Source organism: Oncorhynchus nerka, linkage group LG11, assembly GCF_034236695.1.
Source record: "Oncorhynchus nerka isolate Pitt River linkage group LG11, Oner_Uvic_2.0, whole genome shotgun sequence".
Classification (NCBI taxonomy): Eukaryota; Metazoa; Chordata; class Actinopteri; order Salmoniformes; family Salmonidae; genus Oncorhynchus; species Oncorhynchus nerka.
Window position 1 is genome coordinate 72,513,285 of NC_088406.1, and position 20,800 is coordinate 72,534,084.

The 20,800-nt window shown below is 44.8% G+C and overlaps 1 pseudogene; it reads left to right on the forward strand.

The window, feature by feature from the left end:
* The first annotated feature begins 965 nt into the window (after nucleotides 1–965).
* The window catches only part of LOC115137571 (FRAS1-related extracellular matrix protein 2-like), a 62,116-nt pseudogene continuing 42,281 nt past the window's right edge, over nucleotides 966–20,800 (forward strand).

Sequence of the window (20,800 nt, forward strand, 5' to 3'; positions counted from 1 at the left end):
CTGCACCAGGTGACCCAATAGAGGGCACTATCGTCAGTGTTCCACAGTGACCGTAGTTGGTGTAACCTGCACCAGGTGACCCAATAGAGGGCACATTATCATCAGTGTTCCACAGTGTCATTGCCTGGCACTTCAAACGCTCCTGTTCAATGTCTGATCATGTTTAATGCACAATGAAAGCGAACCTCTAAATCAGCACTGGTGTTTGAATCTGAAACATTTAACGTAATACTCCACAAAATCATCACATCCTCCTTAATCTAAGACTCATTCAAAATAAATATGCATTAATCAAACTGTGTCTTTATGTAAGGTCTATTATCAATGTGTTTAGACCAGGGGTTCTTAAACTTTTTCAGCTCGAGACCCAAATGAGAACTTGATGTTCCTCCTGTGACCAAAATCGTCCTTCATCAACCCAAATTAAGAAGAAATAGTGTGTGATTATTTTCATAACCCTTCTCTTACATACATGCCCAGGGCCCACTTTGGGTCCTGACACACATTAAAGCCAATTCTGCATGTGTTGTCTTGAAAACCTGGACACAGCATTTTTGGAGGTCTTCAACTGATGATTTAGGTTTCTTTTGGAGAGGGGGAGTTGTTTAGGTAGTTTGTTGGGGGTAGAGGAGGATGGGGGCTGAGACAGGGAAGGCTGGGGGGTATAGAGGAGGAGGGAAGGCTGGGAGGGGATAGGCAGGGGGAAGAGAGCGGGAGGGAGGGGATAGGCAGGGGGAAGAGAGTGGGGAGGGAGGGGATAGGCAAGGGGAGAGGGAGGGGATAGGCAAGGGGGGGGGATAGGCAAGGGTACTGGAGGGGCTGTCCAATGTGTTTTCTTAAATTAGCTGTTGGGGGCGGGAGGCATTCTCTCCGTGTTGTCAGAGGGAGGAGTCTGGGGACGCTGTCACTGTCTCCTGCTTCAGTATTACCTGCAACATAAGATCAACTACACTTTTCCTGTGTGAGTGGACAGAGAGAGAGAGAAAGAGGGAGCAGAGAGAGAGAACAAGAGACCCAAGCTTCAACTTTTCAACTGCCAGAGTGGGGTTTACTTTTTCTCATCTTTTTTCTTCTCTGGAGAGATTTGATTTGAACATTTTTTTCTGCTGAGTTATACAAAGTTGCAGGGCAACTGGCAGTGGACATGGCTGGTTGTCTGCAAAGGACAGGACTTTGTAAAGGGCAGGCACGTTTGTTGAGATGCCTCTTTGTGCTTTTCACTCTTGTCTTTTGCTTTTCCTCTGTGGATGCGGAGCCCCACCAATTCGATTCGGCTTTCCTTTACCGACAACGACAAGGACATCATGCTGACAGCATCGTTGTGGCCAACAATGGCCTCCGTGTTCCCTTCGGGAAGTCTGTGTACCTGGACGCTGTCAATGACCTGGTGACTGAGGTGCAGCCCGGAGACCGCTGCTCCATCACGGTCCTGGAGAATGACCCACTGGCCCAAAAACCCGGAATGCTTAGCCCTAAGAAGTTCCCCTGTGCGTTTGGCGGTGATGAGGTGAAATACACTCATTTTGGTTCCCGGAGCCCCAGTAAAGACAGAGTGAAGCTGCAGCTACGCTACGACTCCCAGACGGACACGGTGGTCATCCCCTTCATGCTGGAGGTGGAGGTGGTCTTCCAGCAGCTGGAGGTCCTCACCAGGAACATGCCCCTGGCTGTGGACAAGCTCAACGGCAACAGCAACCCCATCGACAAAAAGGGCCTGGACTTTTCTTTTGAGGATGGTGTCACTCAGTGCAAGGTCGCCACGCTGGTCGGCGCGGCGGTCTCCCCAGGTATGGCACCCTTTTAAATAATTCCACTAATGGCCAGATGATGGACTGTGATGAGTTTCTTAAGCAAGGCATTCGCTACAAGCACACATCCACCACCAACTCTCCTAACAGAGACTATATCCCCATGTTGGTAGAGCTGCAGGATAATGAGGGAAACACCATTATGCAGGAGCATTTCCAGATCATGGTTAGAATCAGAGAGGGTACAGAGAACACCCCTCCTAAGCCTAGTTTTGTTGCTATGATGATGATGGAGATTGATCAGTTTGTGATGACAGCTATCACCAGTGATATGTTGGCTGCCGAGGATGTTGAATCTGATCCAGATGACTTAATATTTAACATTACGTCCCCCCTGGACCATCAGCAAGGCTACATCATCAGTACAGATGATCAGAACCTCCCCATCACCTCCTTCTACCAGAGAGACATTAAAGATTTGAAGATAGCCTATAAGCCTCCGTCCGAGGATTCAGAAGTAGAGAGGATTTTCCAGCTCGAGTTTGAAATTGTAGATACAGAGGGCGCCGTCTCTGATACGTTTGCCTTTATGATTGTGGTGAAGCCTATGAATACTCTTGCTCCCATAGCAACCAAGAACATAGGGCAGCTTTTGTTTGAGGGCCAGTCCAGAACTCTCTCCAGCTCTCGCAACTTAGAAATCAGTGATGAAGATAACCTGGACAATGTGAAAATCACAGTGGTGGATGGCTTGAAGCACGGCGAGCTGATGGTGCTTGGCGCGCGCAGGAAATTCTTCACACCGGCTGATTTAGATGCCGGCATCGTGGTTTACCAGCACGACGGCAGCGACACCTACAGCGACAACATCATTTTTAGAATGACTGATGGCAGCAATGAGGTTGAGTTTTTGTTCCCTATCACTATAGCCCCCACTGACGATGAACCCCCTATTATCAATGCAAACACCGGCCTGGTGCTTTTCAAGAATGAAATCATGCAGATTTCCCCCTTCATTCTGAGCGCCACAGACATAGACTCAGAGGATTCTACCATTAAATTCATCCTTGAGGCCCCATACTCCACTGTAGGGGAGCTTATCCTCAGACAAGTGGAGCCTCCCTCTAACCCCTCTCTCTGGAAGTTCAGTGAGACAGATGAGATGTTTGAACAGGTGGTGACCGAATGTTTCCAGCAGGACATTCTAGATGGGAAGCTCTTCTACCGCCACATTGGGCCTCACAGCACCACCACTGTGATGGATCAGTTTGTGTTCCGCGTCCAAGATGACAATAACCCACCAAACCAGTCCGGTGAGCATACCTTCACCATTAAAATCCACCCGGTGGATGACCTCCCACCAGAGCTCTACCCAGGGACCACTCTTCACATGACAGTGCAAGAGTATGAGCTGACTCACTTCAAGAAGACGTTTTTGCGTTACACAGATTTGGACTCGGATGACAGGGATCTGAAATATACCATCACCAAGTCCCCCACTGACACAGATGAGAACAACCCGGCCCCCTGGGTGACATTGTTCTGACTGACAGTCCCAACTCTGTGATCAGTGAGTTCACGCAGGCGCAGATCAACCACCACAAAGTGGCCTACAAGCCCCCAGACCAGGAACTGGGCATCACTCCAAAAGTCCTTCAGTTCACATTCATTGTGGAGGATACTGCTGGGAATACAGTAGATGGACTATTCACTATTTTCTTACAGCCCGTTGACAACAAACCTCCCTTTATCACCAACACTGGTTTCACTTGCCAGGAGAGAAGCACGTACATCATCACTAAGAAGGAACTCGATGCCACCGACCAGGACACAGAATATGAAAATATTCTATTCACTGTGACCCAGATTCCTCGCTATGGGCAGTTGCAGTATTTAGGGATCGATATGTCGAACAGTGAGACATTTGTCCTGGAGGACATCGAAAATGGCCATATTGCCTACATCCATGGCGGGGAGGAAAGCCTCAGTGACGTTATTAAGTGTGACGTCAGCGACGGCTTCCATGAGGTACCTATCATCATCAAGATCTCCATTAACCCAGTTGATGACAAGACCCCACCATCATGCTCCCTGCTGGTCTTCTAGGGGCATCCATCGATGTCCTGGAGAATGGGGCAACTGAAATCACCAGCAATGTCATCCAGGGCCGTGACGAAGACACTGATGACCTCATGCTGACCTTCATCGTTGAGGAGCCCCCCAGGCTCGGTGAGATCCTGGTGAGCGGTGCCCGCGCCGAGAGGTTCACCCAACAGGACATCATCAACGGCGTGGTGATGTATGCCCACACTAGTGGTGAGATTGGCTCCTTCAAAGAGCATGACTCCTTCAACCTCACCATCTCCGACATGTCCGATGAATGGGTCGTCGGGGGCAACAAGGTCCAAGGAGTCCGGGTGCTCGTCACCATCCTGCCCGTCGACAGCATCCCACCCATCGTCAGCGTCGGGGAGCAGTTTGTGGTGATAGAAGGGGAGAAGAACGTCATTACTCTGGATCACGTTATGACTGAGGATATGGACACAGACAACAATGACATCCTGTGCACCGTTATTGTCCAATCAACATCCGGGTACGTGGAGAATATCTCCCCAGCTCCAGGTTCTGAGAAGTCCAGAGCAGGCACAGCCATCACCGCCTTCAGCTTCAAAGATGTATTCCTCGGTCATATCTACTATGTCCAGAGCATCCACAAAGGTGTGGAGCCTGTGGAAGACAGGTTCACCTTCCGTTGCTCCGATGGCATCAACTTCTCTGATCGCCACTTTTTCCCCATCGTCATCATCCCTGCCAATGATGAGAAACCAGAGATCTTTATCCGTGAGTTTGTCGTGATGGAGGGCATGAGTCTGGTCATCGACACACCCATCCTGAATGCGGCCGATGCAGACATTCCAGGGGATGAACTGGAGTTTGAGATCATAAAGAACCCCAAGCATGGCAAGATAGTTCAGCAGCTTACAACGGGCACAGTCCCTGTTGTCAGGTTCTCCTTGGAACAGATCAATGAGGCCTCCAACATCATCTATGAACACGACGACTCAGAGACCAAAGAAGACAGTTTGAAGTTAGGCTCACAGACGGGAAACACACAGTGGAGAAGAAGATTCTCATCATGGTGATTCCTGTCGATGACGAGACACCGAGAATGGCCATCAATGATGGACTGGAGGTTGAGATCGGAGAAACAAAAATAATCAACAACAGGGTCATGAAGGCTACTGATCTGGACTCGGAAGACAAAGAGCTCATCTACGTTGTGCGCTACGGCCCAAGCCAAGGCTATCTCCAGCGTATCACCAAGTTCGGACACGTTGTGGGCAACATCACCCTCGACATGAACTTCACCCAAGACGAAGTCGACAAAAACCTGATCCAGTATGTGCATACGGGCCAGGAGGGTGTACGTGACCTGCTTAAGTTCGACGTAACCGATGGCATTAACCCCCTTATCGACCGATACTTCTACATCAACATCGGGAAGCATCGACATGGTTTTCCCCGATGTCATCAACAAAGGCGTGACCCTAAAAGAAGGGGGCAAAGTGACTCTCACCACTGACCTGCTCAGCACCACTGACATCAACAGCCCAGATGAGTTCCTCAGCTTTAGCATCACACGTGCCCCTAGCAGAGGCCACCTTGAATGCACTGACCTCCCAGGTGTGCCCATCTCCACCTTCACCCAGCTGCAGCTGGCCGGCAACAAGATCTACTACATCCACACCTCAGACGATGAGATGAAGATGGATAGCTTTGAGTTCGAGGTGACGGACGGCTACAACCCGGTCTTCCGCACCTTCAGAGTGTCCATCACGGACGTTGACAACAAGAAACCTGTCCTGAGCGTCCATAAGCTGCTGTTGGGAGAGGGCGAAAACAAGCTCATCACCCCATTTGAGTTGACCGTGGAGGACCGTGACACCCCAGACAACCTGCTGCGCTTTGTGGTCACCCAGGTGCCGGTTCATGGCCAGTTGCTGTTCAACGGCACCCAGCCAATAAACACCTTCACCAAGCAGGACCTGAACGAGAACCTCATCACCTACAAGCACGATGGCACCGAGTCCAACGAGGATAGCTTCTCGTTCACCGTCACCGACGGCACACACAACGACTTCTACGTATTCCCTGATACCGTGTACGAGACACGTAAGCCTCAGATGATGACCATTCACATCAGCACTATTGACAATGGGGTCCCCCAGATCGTGGTCAACAAGGCTGCTCCGTCCCTAAGGGTTCTGCATAGCGGCCACCTTGGCTTCCTGATCACCAGCAAGGCCCTGAAGTCTGAGGATCGAGACAGTCCTCACAAAGTCCTCAAGTACTCCGTGGCCGAGGCCCCACAGCATGGCTTCATCATGAACACTGCCCTGGGCAATGACAGCATCAAGGCCTTCACACAAGGTAAGACTAGCATTTAATATTACATATATAACAATTTAAAAAACTATTGAGGAAAAAGTGAACAAACATTCATAAAATTAAAATCTGACATATTTACCTTTTTTTCCCATTTTATTCTATCTAATTGATTGAAGTTATGTACTTTGGGAAAATTATGTTTACAATATCAGTAAGACCAGTATTCACACTCCTGCCAGAATCAGTATTTTAATGCCTTTGACATAATCTAAAATGATGCCTGAGGGCTGTAAGTAACCTTCAGTAGAAAGTGGAGTAATCATCTCAGATGTTCTAAAGAATGTAGAGATTCTCCTCCTTACATTTCCAATTCACCCTTTCATGTCATCAGCTGATATCGATGAAATGAAGATTTGCTACGTGCTGCTTGATGGTAGCAACGCCACAAGTGATATCTTCTACTTCACAGTTGAGGATAAAGGTAAGACCCTCTCTTTTAATATTTGAACCTCATGCTCATTGACGTTGTCGTGTCCCATTACTGCAGACTTATATCACATGGCCTGCAGGCATTCTTTTCGGCTTCAGCCTTCTTTTAAGATTGAATCTCTTTGAGATTGAATCTTCCTGCTCTCTGTCAATCTCCAAAGTGTTTGCATCACAAAGACTTAAACGCAGTTCGCCATGACTGACAGCTAGCACAGAGCCCCTTCTCTCTCCTCGCCCCACTGCTGAGGGTGGCAGGTTTAAAGAAGGTTTAAAGAAGGGGTGGAAGAGGTCAGTGGGGACATGGGCGAACAGTGTCCCTGGGTGTGTTAGGAGTGAAAGGGATGGAACGCCCGGCAATTAAAAAAGCTCTGAACTTTATTGTATATTGAACAATGGGGGTTTTCCTTTGTGGTTTTTGTCCTGGGTTTTCTTCAGTGTTTGAAGTGATAGCATGAAACCAAATTTGCCACCTTCAATGCCTCCAAGGCATTCCAAGTATTCATCAAACCATATGTCCGTTTTTATGGAAATCGATCCTAGATAAGTGAGAATAGCATGAGCCTTTGACCCTGTGTGTAGAGGAAACTACAAATTTTGAACAGCAGTTTTGTAATGATCAAGGTGACTGTTAACCTGCTTCATTGCTTCTCTAGGTTAGTGGAACAGAAACATAACTATTTCATAGTGAAGTTAGCAAGTTTTGCTTCACAATCCAAAATTCTCATGGAATCGTTTAAAGTGCTTCTATTTTTTTTTGGATTCTATTTTCTGTTTGACTTGTCATCAGAAAATAGAAAATAGACTAGTCATTACCATCTGATATGCCAGATCCATTCCTTACCTTCTCTAGGGATCCTTTGCTTGGAAGGCTTTGGATTTCAGTAGCTGTGTGTATTTATATTCCCTAGAAATTAACGTTTGGTCCGATGTCATATGAACCGTACCTTATTGGATTTCATAACTACCCACACAGGTTGCATTTCTATCGTGACAATCCTATTGGTGTTTTCAGTATACAGTAATTCATATGCATGATTATGATGTTAGTGTTTGTATAACATAGCTTTTCTATGGTATTGTCGGTAGATTTCAACTATTGGAGTAAAGCATGTTTATCATAAAATACGTTTTTGGTTTCAAAGTATATTCTACATATTCTACACATTTGTGTATCACACACAGACTGTGGAGTTTTGAAACAAATCAGTTGTTGGATATTCGTTTGCGCTTTGTTATGGTTCACTTCGTCCAAAGTACCATTGTGGACCTAGTTTATCTGCATCACGGATATATATAGCGAATGCAAAGCAAAGGATCAAAATATAGCAGGTGGGGATGGGGACATGCTTTGCTATTTTAACATCAGCTGTAAATGCTTAACACATTCTGAGGTTTTGAAATGCATCCCTCCATGACACACTGTAAGAAAGGTTTGGGCTATATTTATGCTGGATTGAGGACTAGCTAGCTAGCACAATATCATCATCATCATCATCACCATGGTTGATGGCCACGGAGGGTTTAGGTGTCATGGCCTTTTGGTCAATTCCTCTTGTTGTTTTCACCAAGTTTAACCCCTAAGTTAACCCTTTCATCTTCATGTTAGCGTTCACGCCCGGTAATGAACTCTCCTGTTAGGACAGAGAATTGGCTGTGAGAACAGAGTGGGAGAAAGGTTGTTAACTAGTTTCTGAAGATATTGCACAACAAGGAATTATTTGCCCGTACTGTCCCGATCCACACATGCTGAAATACTAAGACTTATTTTCTTAATTATTTATATTTTTTAATGCATGTGTCTTCCCAAAGTCCTCTTACTCTGCTAAAGCAGAACATGCTGAATTCCAGATGGCCATAAATGGCTGTCGCTCTCAGACAGTATAGCCTTAATGGATAACAGGGCTTTCTTTCTCAGGGCTGTCTGTAATTGAGGGTCTGGCTACAACAGGAAGGGGACACAAGGGCTTCAATTAGCTCCACAATCCCCTGTGTTTGTAGTGTAGTCTGTCCCACTGTTCTGTTTGAGATTCCAGCCAGCACATCTGAACCAGGTGCAGGGTTGGCTCTATACCTCTCTGCCATCTGTCTCATGTGACTTTGTTTCTGTCTGACTACGTTTAACATGTGCAGAGCACTGAGTCAGGGCTGGTAGGACACACACCACACACACACACACACACACACACACACACACACACACACACACACACACACACACACAGAGTAACATCAAATAAAGGCATGAAAAGGCAACAATTGCCTGAGTCTGTTACTGGCATGTAGGAACAAGTTGACACATCATTCTGTTGGTCAGCGAATTTCCCCCTAAAAGTTTAGTGTTTTCTTAATGTGTGTGAGAAACACCGCTGGACGTTCTAGATTCTATAGAATAAATGTCTGCAGCAGAAGTGACCATGAACAATACCTTAAAATGAATACTATTTACACCCTAAGTGTGCAAAATTCACATAGAAAATAGTCCAAATGGCTGCATTGTCTCCTGTAGAGTTGTATTGCTCTACTGAAACAACATGTCATAAATAATGTGTTATGGGTAAGAAGAGAAAGAGCGAGGGTATTTCCCTGGGTGTTGGTCAGGAGTGGATGTTGGCCGGCCCTAGCCTTTTGGGGGCCCTATGCGAGAGTGTAGAGACTTATTATAATTTTAAAGTTACTTCCCTGCAATTCTACACATTTGCCATTATTCGGCCATGATTACAACAAATTTAAATAGCTGAATGGACTAACTTACCAAGCTAAAAATTGTTAGCTGCCATGGGCTAAATGAGTGACTGTCAGTGACCGACATAATGAGAAAACAAATGCTAATGCACAACCAAATGTCGAAATTGCACCTTGTGTATTCTACTATTCTTACTCTCAGTAGTATGTTGAGACCCTGACTGAATTCATTTGAATGAAGCTCTCCCCTCGTCCCTCACCTTGAGGGGAATGTAGTGATATAGCGTAGCATACTGTTAGCATAAACTTTATGTGTGAAGTGGTGATGAAGAGTTAGCATATCTCAGAGCGTTAGCATACCTCAAGACAAAGGAGATGATTGTGGACTACAGGAAAAAGAGGACTGGGCATGCCCCCATTCTCATCGACGGGGCTGCAGTGGAGCAGGTTGAGAGCTTCAGGTTCCTTGGTGTCCACATCACCAACAAACTAACATGGTCCAAGCACACCAAGACAGCCGTGAAGCTGGCACGACAAAACCTATTCCCCCTCAGGAGACTGAAAAGATTTGGCATGGGTAATAAGATCCTCTAAAGGTTCTACAGCTGCACCATCGAGAGCATGGTTGCATCACTGCCTGGTATGTCAACTGCTCGGCCTCCGACCGCAAGGCACTACAGAGGGTAGAGCGAACCGCTCAGTACATCACTTGGTCCAAGCTTCCTGCCATCCAAGACCTCTTATTGTTATCTGTATTTTTTTAAACTGCACTGTTGGTTAGGGGCTCGTAAGTAAGCACAACACCTGTTGTATTCGGCGCATGTGACTAATACAATTTGATTTGATTTGCTGAACTGTGTCACCCTGGCTACACTACAGCTGACCAGGCCTTCCTGGGGCAAGTGGGCACATCTCTTGATTGGGGTTCTGACAAGGAGAGCCAGGCAGGCTGAACTGGGTCCAGGCAGGCTGTACTGGCTCCACGCAGGCTCAACTGGGTCCAGACAGGCTGTACTGGCTCCAGGCAGGCTCAACTGGGTCCAGGCAGGCTGTACTGGGTCCAGGCAGGCTCAACTGGGTCCAGGCAGGCTGTACTGGGTCCAGGCAGGGTGGCGGTGGCTCTGGTCCTGGGTGTTTTGGAGGGAGAGACCAGAAGAGAGAGGGGTTCAGCTGAGTCAGATACTGTGTGAAATGTGCCTTTTACTCTATGTGGTACCACACCTTTTACACTTTCTAGCTGCACACCAAAATGAATACGGAAGTGTCATTAATGAGTTGAATCCTTTCATCATTCAGATGAACATGTTTCCATTGAGGAAATAGTCCTGCAGATACATTGATAGTTTCAGCTGTCTTTAAACTTTTACTGCAGTGGGCTAAAGTTGCAGCTGTCTTTAACCTTTTAGGGTCATACAGAGTGATTCTTAGTAGTCTTAAACAAATCTACTTTGAAACAAAAGTATACACCTCACACACATGGTTATGGGCTTAAAAAAAGAAGACACCTGTACCATGTCAGATATAGAGTTGAAATATATTACATTTGGAGTTTGTATCTGACAATTGATCTAGTGTCAGCCCTCTGTTCTGTCACAATAACAAAACTATTTGACATAGAAACACTGTATTATTTGTATTTTTTATAATGTTTATTATGAAATTCTGAAAAGTAGTGCACTATACAGAGAATTGGATGCCATTGTGGAGGCATCCCATAGCTTTCTAAGGGACAGGCTTGTTAAGGGACAGGCTTGTCAGGCTTGTCACAAACCTGCCTAGCAACACAGGACCTCAGCCTCCCCAGGCAGTCAGCCAATACCTATGTGTAGCGGTCCGGTATGCATCCTCCCTTTTCAATACATACTGTACCTGTCTTTTCTGTACCAGTATATGTGTCAAAGATTAGAAGTCTTGTCAAGCTACACATGAAAAAGAGAAGCACACTAGGAGCTCAGCTGCAATAATTGAACAACCTAATATCCAACATTTCGACAGAGAAGCTGTCTTCATCAGGGTATAATGTACCTAACCATCTTGCATGTGATGGATAGGTACACACTCAATCTCCTTACCTTTAGAGACTTACAGTCTCCATGGTGGAGAGGGTGGTGATGGGGTGAGGAAAGGGTGAGGAAAGGGGGATGAAAGAGGGAGGAAGTGGGAGGAAGTATTCCCAAGTCCCAGCAGGTGTTGAGAGACACAGAGGCAGCGACGGCTCTACCCATAGCACGGCTGTGTGTGTGTGGAGGGGGGGTGACTTCCCTGTGTCTCTGCATTGTTCAAGAAAGGGGTCAGCAGTTGCCACACTGCGGGAAGTCTTGTCTCTTGAAATGGACAGTGGCCACATTCCAAGTCCTGGTAGCATATGCTGTCCTTTTTCAGTCAGGACCCCAGAGGGAGGCCCTGCGGAGTGCCTGTTTAACTTTTCACCCTTCGGGGTTATCCGATGGATGGTGGAATGTGTAAATCATCAGTCAGCCCTGAGGGGTAGCAATTAAAAAATGTAAATGCATTTTGGAAATGGTTGTTTAGAAACTGATGTCAATGTTATATAACAATAAGCAGACTGACTGAATCATAAGTGACAAACTCAGACAGGTTCCCTTCATTCAAACCTTAATGTATTATTTGATGAGGGAATACCTTACCCCTTGAGAACCAGCCCACTGGTTCTGTTCTGAGGGGCGATTATAAGGTACTCTGATGGATAAAGTGAGCCGAGGTATAGACCTACTCCCTCATCTCCAGGCATATGGCCATGTAGAGATGTCCTCTTCGTTGAGTGATGGACTCAAGGAGGAGTTGTTAGAACAGGTTAGAATGGTTAGGGTTAGGAGGACGGGTATTATTACCATCACTACACAGATAACTGATTATTGATCTAGTGTCAGCCCTCCATCCCTTCACCTAATCCTGCTGAAAGACACAGCAAAGCCCTGACCTGGATTCTGCCTCGATCAAAATGGCCACCTTTGAATGTTTCCTCAACACTGTTTTTGTTATTGTTGGCTATCCCTGTGTGATAATAGGTTTATGACAAGGTGTTTGGATGAAACAATTCATTAGTATTTTTCAATTTCCATATAGCCTCTGAGCTCTATCCCAATCCCAATAATGAATAAGTTCAGTGTGTCAGTTGGGGTTACTCCTCTTCTGTCATCCAGGACTGTCTACAGACGAGTGGTCCATCAGGCCAGGGCCTACCCTGCCAGAGGCTAGTAGTAACCCCTTAAACAGAACAATGTCAGACTCGTCCAGACTCGTCCAGACTTCTGAAGGTTTTTTCTTCCTTCTTTGTCTTTTTACCTGTTGAACCAGGAAAAGCCCATTGAGACCTGGTCAAGAAGGCAGCAGCATCAATACAACATTACAACATTAAAAACATACAATAAAGCATCAGCACATCAATACAATACAATCAGCACAACACTACAATACAATCAGCACATCAATACAATACAATCAGCACAACAATACAATACAATCAGCACAACACTACAATACAATCAGCACAACAATACAATACAATCAGCACAACAATACAATACAATCAGCACAACAATACAATACAATCAGCACAACAATACAATACAATCAGCACAACAATACAATACAATCAGCACAACAATACAATACAATCAGCACAACAATACAATACAATCAGCACAACAATACAATACAATCAGCACAGCACAACAATTAGCACAACAATACAATACAATCAGCACAACAATACAATACAATCAGCACAACAATACAATACAATCAGCACAACAATACAATACAATCAGCACAACAATACAATACAATCAGCACTACAATACAATACAATCAGCACAACAATACAATACAATCAGCACAACAATACAATACAATCAGCACTACAATACAATACAATCAGCACAACAATACAATACAATCAGCACAACAATACAATCAGCACAACAATACAATACAATCAGCACAACAATACAATACAATCAGCACAACAATACAATACAATCAGCACAACAATACAATACAATCAGCACAACAATACAATACAATCAGCACAACAATACAATACAATCAGCACAACAATACAATACAATCAGCACAACAATACAATACAATCAGCACTACAATACAATTAGCACAACAATACAATACAATCAGCACAACAATACAATACAATCAGCACAACAATACAATACAATCAGCACTACAATACAATCAGCACAACAATACAATACAATCAGCACAACACTACAATACAATCAGCACTACAATACAATACAATCAGCACAACAATACAATACAATCAGCACTACAATACAATACAATCAGCACATCAATACAATACAATCAGCACCACAATACAATCAGCACATCAATACAATACAATCAGCACCACAATACAATCAGCACAACAATACAATACAATCAGCACTACAATACAATCAGCACTACAATACAATCAGCACAACAATACAATCAGCACTACAATACAATCAGCACTACAATACAATCAGCACTACAATACAATCAGCACTACAATACAATCAGCACAACAATACAATACAATCAGCACTACAATACAATACAATCAGCACTACAATACAATACAATCAGCACTACAATACAATACAATCAGCACTACAATACAATCGGGACAACAATACAATACAATTAGCACAACAATACAATACAATTAGCACAACAATACAATACAATTAGCACAACAATACAATACAATCAGCACAACAATACAATACAATTAGCACAACAATACAATACAATCAGCACTACAATACAATACAATCAGCACTACAATACAATACAACCAGCACTACAATACAATACAATCAGCACTACAATACAATACAACCAGCACATCAATACAATACAATCAGCACTACAATACAATACAACCAGCACATCAATACAATACAATCAGCACTACAATACAACCAGCACATCAATACAATACAATCAGCACTACAATACAATCGGGACAACAATACAATACAATCAGCACTACAATACAACCAGCACATCAATACAATACAATCAGCACTACAATACAATCGGGACAACAATACAATACAATCAGCACTACAATACAATACAATCAGCACTACAATACAATACAATCAGCACTACAATACAATACAATCAGCACTACAATACAATACAATTAGCACAACACTACAATACAATCAGCACAACAATACAATACAATACAATCAGCACAACACTACAATACAATCAGCACTACAATACAATACAATCAGCACAACACTACAATACAATCAGCATCAGCACAACAATACAATACAATACAATCAGCACAACACTACAATACAATCAGCATCAGCACAACAATACAATACAATACAATCAGCGTAACAATACCATCCAATCAGCGTAACAATACGATCCAATCAGCGTAACAATATGATCCAATCAGCGTAACAATGCGATCCAGTCAGCGTAACAATGCAATCAGAGTAACAATACCATCCAATCAGCATAACAATACGATCCAATCAGCGTAACAATACGATCCAATCAACGTAACACTGCGATCCAATCAGCGTACCAATACGATCCAATCAGCGTACCAATACGATCCAATCAACGTAACACTGCGATCCAATCAGCGTACCAATGCGATCCAATCAGCGTACCAATACGATCCAATCAGCGTAACAATACGATCAAATCAGCGTAACAATACGATCCAATCAGCATAACACTGCGATCCAATCAGCGTAACAATACAATGCAATCAGCGTAACAATGCGATCCAATCAGCGTAACAATGCGATCCAATCAGCGTAACAATGCGATCCAATCAGCGTAACAATGCGATCCAATATGCGATCCAATCAGCGTAACAATGCGATCCAATCAGCGTAACAATGCGATCCAATCAGCGTAACAATGCGATCCAATCAGCGTAACAATGCGATCCAATCAGCGTAACAATGCGATCCAATCAGCGTAACAATGCGATCCAATCAGCGTAACAATGCGATCCAATCAGCGTAACAATGCGATCCAATCAACGTAACAATACAATACAATCTGCGTACCAATACGATTCAATCAGCGTAACAATACAATGCAATCGGCGTAACAATGTGATCCAATTAACGTAACAATACAATCAGCGTACCAATACGATCCAATCAGCGTAACAATACGATCCAATCAGCGTAACTATAAGATCCAATCAGGGTACCAATATGATCCAATCAGCGTAACAATACAATGCAATCAGCGTAACAATGCGATCCAATCAACGTAACAATACAATACAATCAGCGTAACAATACGATCCAATCAGCGTAACTATACGATCCAATCAGGGTACCAATATGATCCAATCAGCGTAACAATACAATCCAATCAGCGTAACAATACAATAATCGGCGTAACAATACAATACAATCAGCGTAACAATACAATAATCAGCGTAACAATACAATAATCAGCGTAACAATACAATAATCGGAGTAACAATACAATAATCAGCGTAACAATACAATAATCGGAGTAACAATACAATCCAATCAGCGTAACAATACAATAATCAGCGTAACAATACAATAATCGGCGTAACAATACAATAATCAGCGTAACAATACAATAATCAGCGTAACAATACAATAATCGGAGTAACAATACAATCCAATCAGCGTAACAATACAATAATCGGAGTAACAATACAATCCAATCAGCGTAACAATACAATAATCGGAGTAACAATACAATCCAATCAGCGTAACAATACAATAATCAGCGTAACAATACAATAATCGGCGTAACAATACAATAATCAGCGTAACAATACAATCCAATCAGCGTAACAATACAATAATCGGAGTAACAATACAATACAATCAGCGTAACAATACAATAATCAGCGTAACAATACAATAATCGGCGTAACAATACAATAATCGGCGTAACAATACAATAATCAGCGTAACAATACAATCCAATCAGCGTAACAATACAATAATCGGAGTAACAATACAATCCAATCAGCGTAACAATACAATAATCAGCGTAACAATACAATAATCAGCGTAACAATACAATAATCAGCGTAACAATACAATAATCCGCGTAACAATACAATAATCAGCGTAACAATACGATACCAATTTACACTCCTCCTACATTTACATTTACATTTTCATTTAGCAGACGCTCTTATCCAGAGCGACTTACAAATTGGTGCGTTCACCTTAAGACATCCAGTGGAACAGCCACTTTACAATAGTGCATCTAAATCTTTTAAGGGGGGTGAGAAGGATGACTTTATCCTATCCTAGGTATTCCTGAAAGAGGTGGGGTTTCAGGTGTCTCCGGAAGGTGGTGATTGACTCCGCTGTCCTGGCGTCGTGAGGGAGTTTGTTCCACCATTGGGGGGCCAGAGCAGCGAACAGTTTTGACTGGGCTGCGCGGGAACTGTACTTCCTCAGTGGTAGGGAGGCGAGCAGGCCAGAGGTGGATGAACGCAGTGCCCTTGTTTGGGTGTAGGGCCTGATCAGAGCCTGGAGGTACTGAGGTGCCGTTCCCCTCACAGCTCCGTAGGCAAGCACCATGGTCTTGTAGCGGATGCGAGCTTCAACTGAAAGCCAGTGGAGAGAGCGGAGGAGCGGGGTGACGTGAGAGAACTTGGGAAGGTTGAACACCAGACGGGCTGCGGCGTTCTGGATGAGTTGTAGGGGTTTAATGGCACAGGCAGGGAGCCCAGCCAACAGCGAGTTGCAGTAATCCAGACGGGAGATGACAAGTGCCTGGATTAGGACCTGCGCCGCTTCCTGTGTGAGGCAGGGTCGTACTCTGCGGATGTTGTAGAGCATGAACCTACAGGAACGGGCCACCGCCTTGATGTTAGTTGAGAACGACAGGGTGTTGTCCAGGATCACGCCAAGGTTCTTAGCGCTCTGGGAGGAGGACACAATGGAGTTGTCAACCGTGATGGCGAGATCATGGAACGGGCAGTCCTTCCCCGGGAGGAAGAGCAGCTCCGTCTTGCCGAGGTTCAGCTTGAGGTGGTGATCCGTCATCCACACTGATATGTCTGCCAGACATGCAGAGATGCGATTCGCCACCTGGTCATCAGAAGGGGAAAGGAGAAGATTAATTGTGTGTCGTCTGCATAGCAATGATAGGAGAGACCATGTGAGGTTATGACAGAGCCAAGTGACTTGGTGTATAGCGAGAATAGGAGAGGGCCTAGAACAGAGCCCTGGGGACGCCAGTGGTGAGAGCGCGTGGTGAGGAGACAGATTCTCGCCACGCCACCTGGTAGGAGCGACCTGTCAGGTAGGACGCAATCCAAGCGTGGGCCGCGCCGGAGATGCCCAACTCGGAGAGGGTGGAGAGGAGGATCTGATGGTTCACAGTATCGAAGGCAGCCGATAGGTCTAGAAGGATGAGAGCAGAGGAGAGAGAGTTAGCTTTAGCAGTGCGGAGCGCCTCCGTGATACAGAGAAGAGCAGTCTCAGTTGAATGACTAGTCTTGAAACCTGACTGATTTGGATCAAGAAGGTCATTCTGAGAGAGATAGCGGGAGAGCTGGCCAAGGACGGCACGTTCAAGAGTTTTGGAGAGAAAAGAAAGAAGGGATACTGGTCTGTAGTTGTTGACATCGGAGTGTAGGTTTTTTCAGAAGGGGTGCAACTCTCGCTCTCTTGAAGACGGAAGGGACGTAGCCAGCGGTCAGGGATGAGTTGATGAGCGAGGTGAGGTAAGGGAGAAGGTCTCCGGAAATGGTCTGGAGAAGAGAGGAGGGGATAGGGTCAAGCGGGCAGGTTGTTGGGCGGCCGGCCGTCACAAGACGCGAGATTTCATCTGGAGAGAGAGGGGAGAAAGAGGTCAGAGCACAGGGTAGGGCAGTGTGAGCAGAACCAGCGGTGTCGTTTGACTTAGCAAACGAGGATCGGATGTCGTCGACCTTCTTTTCAAAATGGTTGACGAAGTCATCTGCAGAGAGGGGAGGAGGGGGGGGGAGGAGGATTCAGGAGGGAGGAGAAGGTGGCAAAGAGCTTCCTAGGGTTAGAGGCAGATGCTTGGAATTTAGAGTGGTAGAAAGTGGCTTTAGCAGCAGAGACAGAAGAGGAAAATGTAGAGAGGAGGGAGTGAAAGGATGCCAGGTCCGCAGGAGGCGAGTTTTCCTCCATTTCCGCTCGGCTGCCCGGAGCCCTCCTGAACAGAGTCTTGCATCAGAGTTTTAAACTCATCCAGGTAGTTAGATAGATATGGGAAGTCTACATCTCTTTTTTAAAGAGCGCTCATTAAGAAAATGATAGGCTAGTGAGTAGATAGTGAATATTAGCTTCCAGGCAAACTCTGCCAAGGTTAATACGTTATGCAAGAGGAGGTTGTGCCGTTTTAGTAATAGCGATGATAAAAATGTACATATATAGTCATGCTAATTGGTTGTATCTTGAAAATAGCCTCCCTGTGTTGAATAGAGTTGAATCATTCTCGGTTTTATAATCTGGTAGCTTCCCCTTTCACTTCCAGGCTCCTGCTGCATGGGGAATGACAGTAGACCAGTGGCAGAGGTAATAGTGTTATGCGATCATTCCTGGGAACAAGGAATGTGCTTCCTGCCTTCAAGACTCCCGTCTCCTGCCACACACACAGACATACCTGGAAGTGAAGTTGGAACCCTAGTAGACAGGTGTATGAGACTGGGAGAGTTCCAGGACAGGCAGTATCCCCTTTCATAGTCCCCCACAGACCCCACTCACAACCCCCAGAGATCAAAGCCAATACTCAGATAGGAACGTTTGACTGCATTACAGCCCCCTGTTCTTTTCCAGAGGGCTAGAATGGCACTTTTTCAGAGGAGGGGAATTATGGGTCGCGGCCATTTTACATAGCAGGCACCATGACTTCCTAAGTGTGTGTTCGGATCTAACCTGTCAGCTATGTCAACAGCCGGCCAACGATTTACTGTCCCCTGGTGCCAGTCGAAGGTCTACCTACATGTATACTGTGACTGTGAGGCGGAGGCTTCTTCCTCTCCCTCTCTCTCGCTCTCTCCTTGCCTCCTGACACGGGGCAGATAGATTTATTGGGGTTGGGAGAGTGTTGGTGTTATGATGTCTGGCCCCTAGAGGTTATTCATGTCTGCTTCCATATGGCAAAGCTGTCTGCTGCTCCCCATACTTTCTTTTAAAACTGTCTTTATATTCTATACTTTACATTATATTCTACTCTCTCGCTGTCTGTTTAAAGATGTGTCACTTGCACACTTGGTCTGCACAGATGTAGGGTCTTAATTTGAGCCATTTTGCCACAGCAGGAAAATAATCTTTCAGTAACGGGAAATGTGAATTATTTTCATAATTAATAGACATTTTTGTAGGGGTGGATACATTTTTCATAAGGGAAAATTAAGTCTGACATTTCAGAGTGTAAATTACACATTTCAGAAGCATTTTTCAAACCTCAAGTACACTACATGTTTTAAATGTCCTACATCGCAGAAAAGTTATCCTGCAACAGGGGGATCAAATCAAGATCCCACATCTGTATGTCCGTATCTATCCTCTCTTTCATTTATATTGACATTTTAGTCATTTAGCAGATGCACCTTTCCTTTCCTCTCTCTCTTCTATCATTCCTTCCCTGTCTATAAGTTCTGTGAGGATTCACTAAAATCTTGACACCACTTAGTCGTTTCATTGAGCTCAGTTATTAGAGCATGGCTCTTGCAATGCCAGGATAATGGGTTAGATTCCCGGGATCACCCATACGTTAAATGTATGCAAGCATGAGTGTAAGTAGCTTTGGATAAGTGTCTGCTAAATGGCATATAGACTGAGTGTACAAAACATTAGGAACACCGTTCTATTTTTGAGTTGCACCCCTTTTGCCCTCAGAACAGCGTTCCACAAGGATGCTGGCCCATGCTGACTCTAATGCTTCCCACAGTTGGCTGGATGTCCTCCCGGTGGTGGACCATTCTTGATACAGACAGGAAACTGTTGAGCTTGAAAAACCCAGCAGCGTTGCAGTTCTTGCCCATTCACCCTCTGAATGGCAACCATACACAATCCATGTCTCAATTGTCTCAAGGCTTAAAAATCCTTATTTAACATGTCTCCTCCCCTTTATCTACACTGATTAGAAGTGGATTTAACAAGTGACATCAATAAGGGATCATAGCTTTCACCTGGATTCACCTGGTCAATCTATGTCATGGAAAGAGCAGATGTTCTTATTGTTTTGTACACTCAGTTTTGTGTAAATATATGATTAAATTATTCATTTTGGCCAGTTGCCATGGACAGTTAGGTTTGTTTTCTCCAAAATGATGCAATAAGCGCCAGTGGCACCATTGGGGGTTACCCAGTCTCTCTGTCAACTTGTGATGTGTGGCATGCTGCCTTTCCGACCCAGATCAGGTCACTGTTCTGGAGTCAGTGTTATTTTACAGTGCACGGCAGTGGCCAATAGGATCTATTAATATGCCTGGC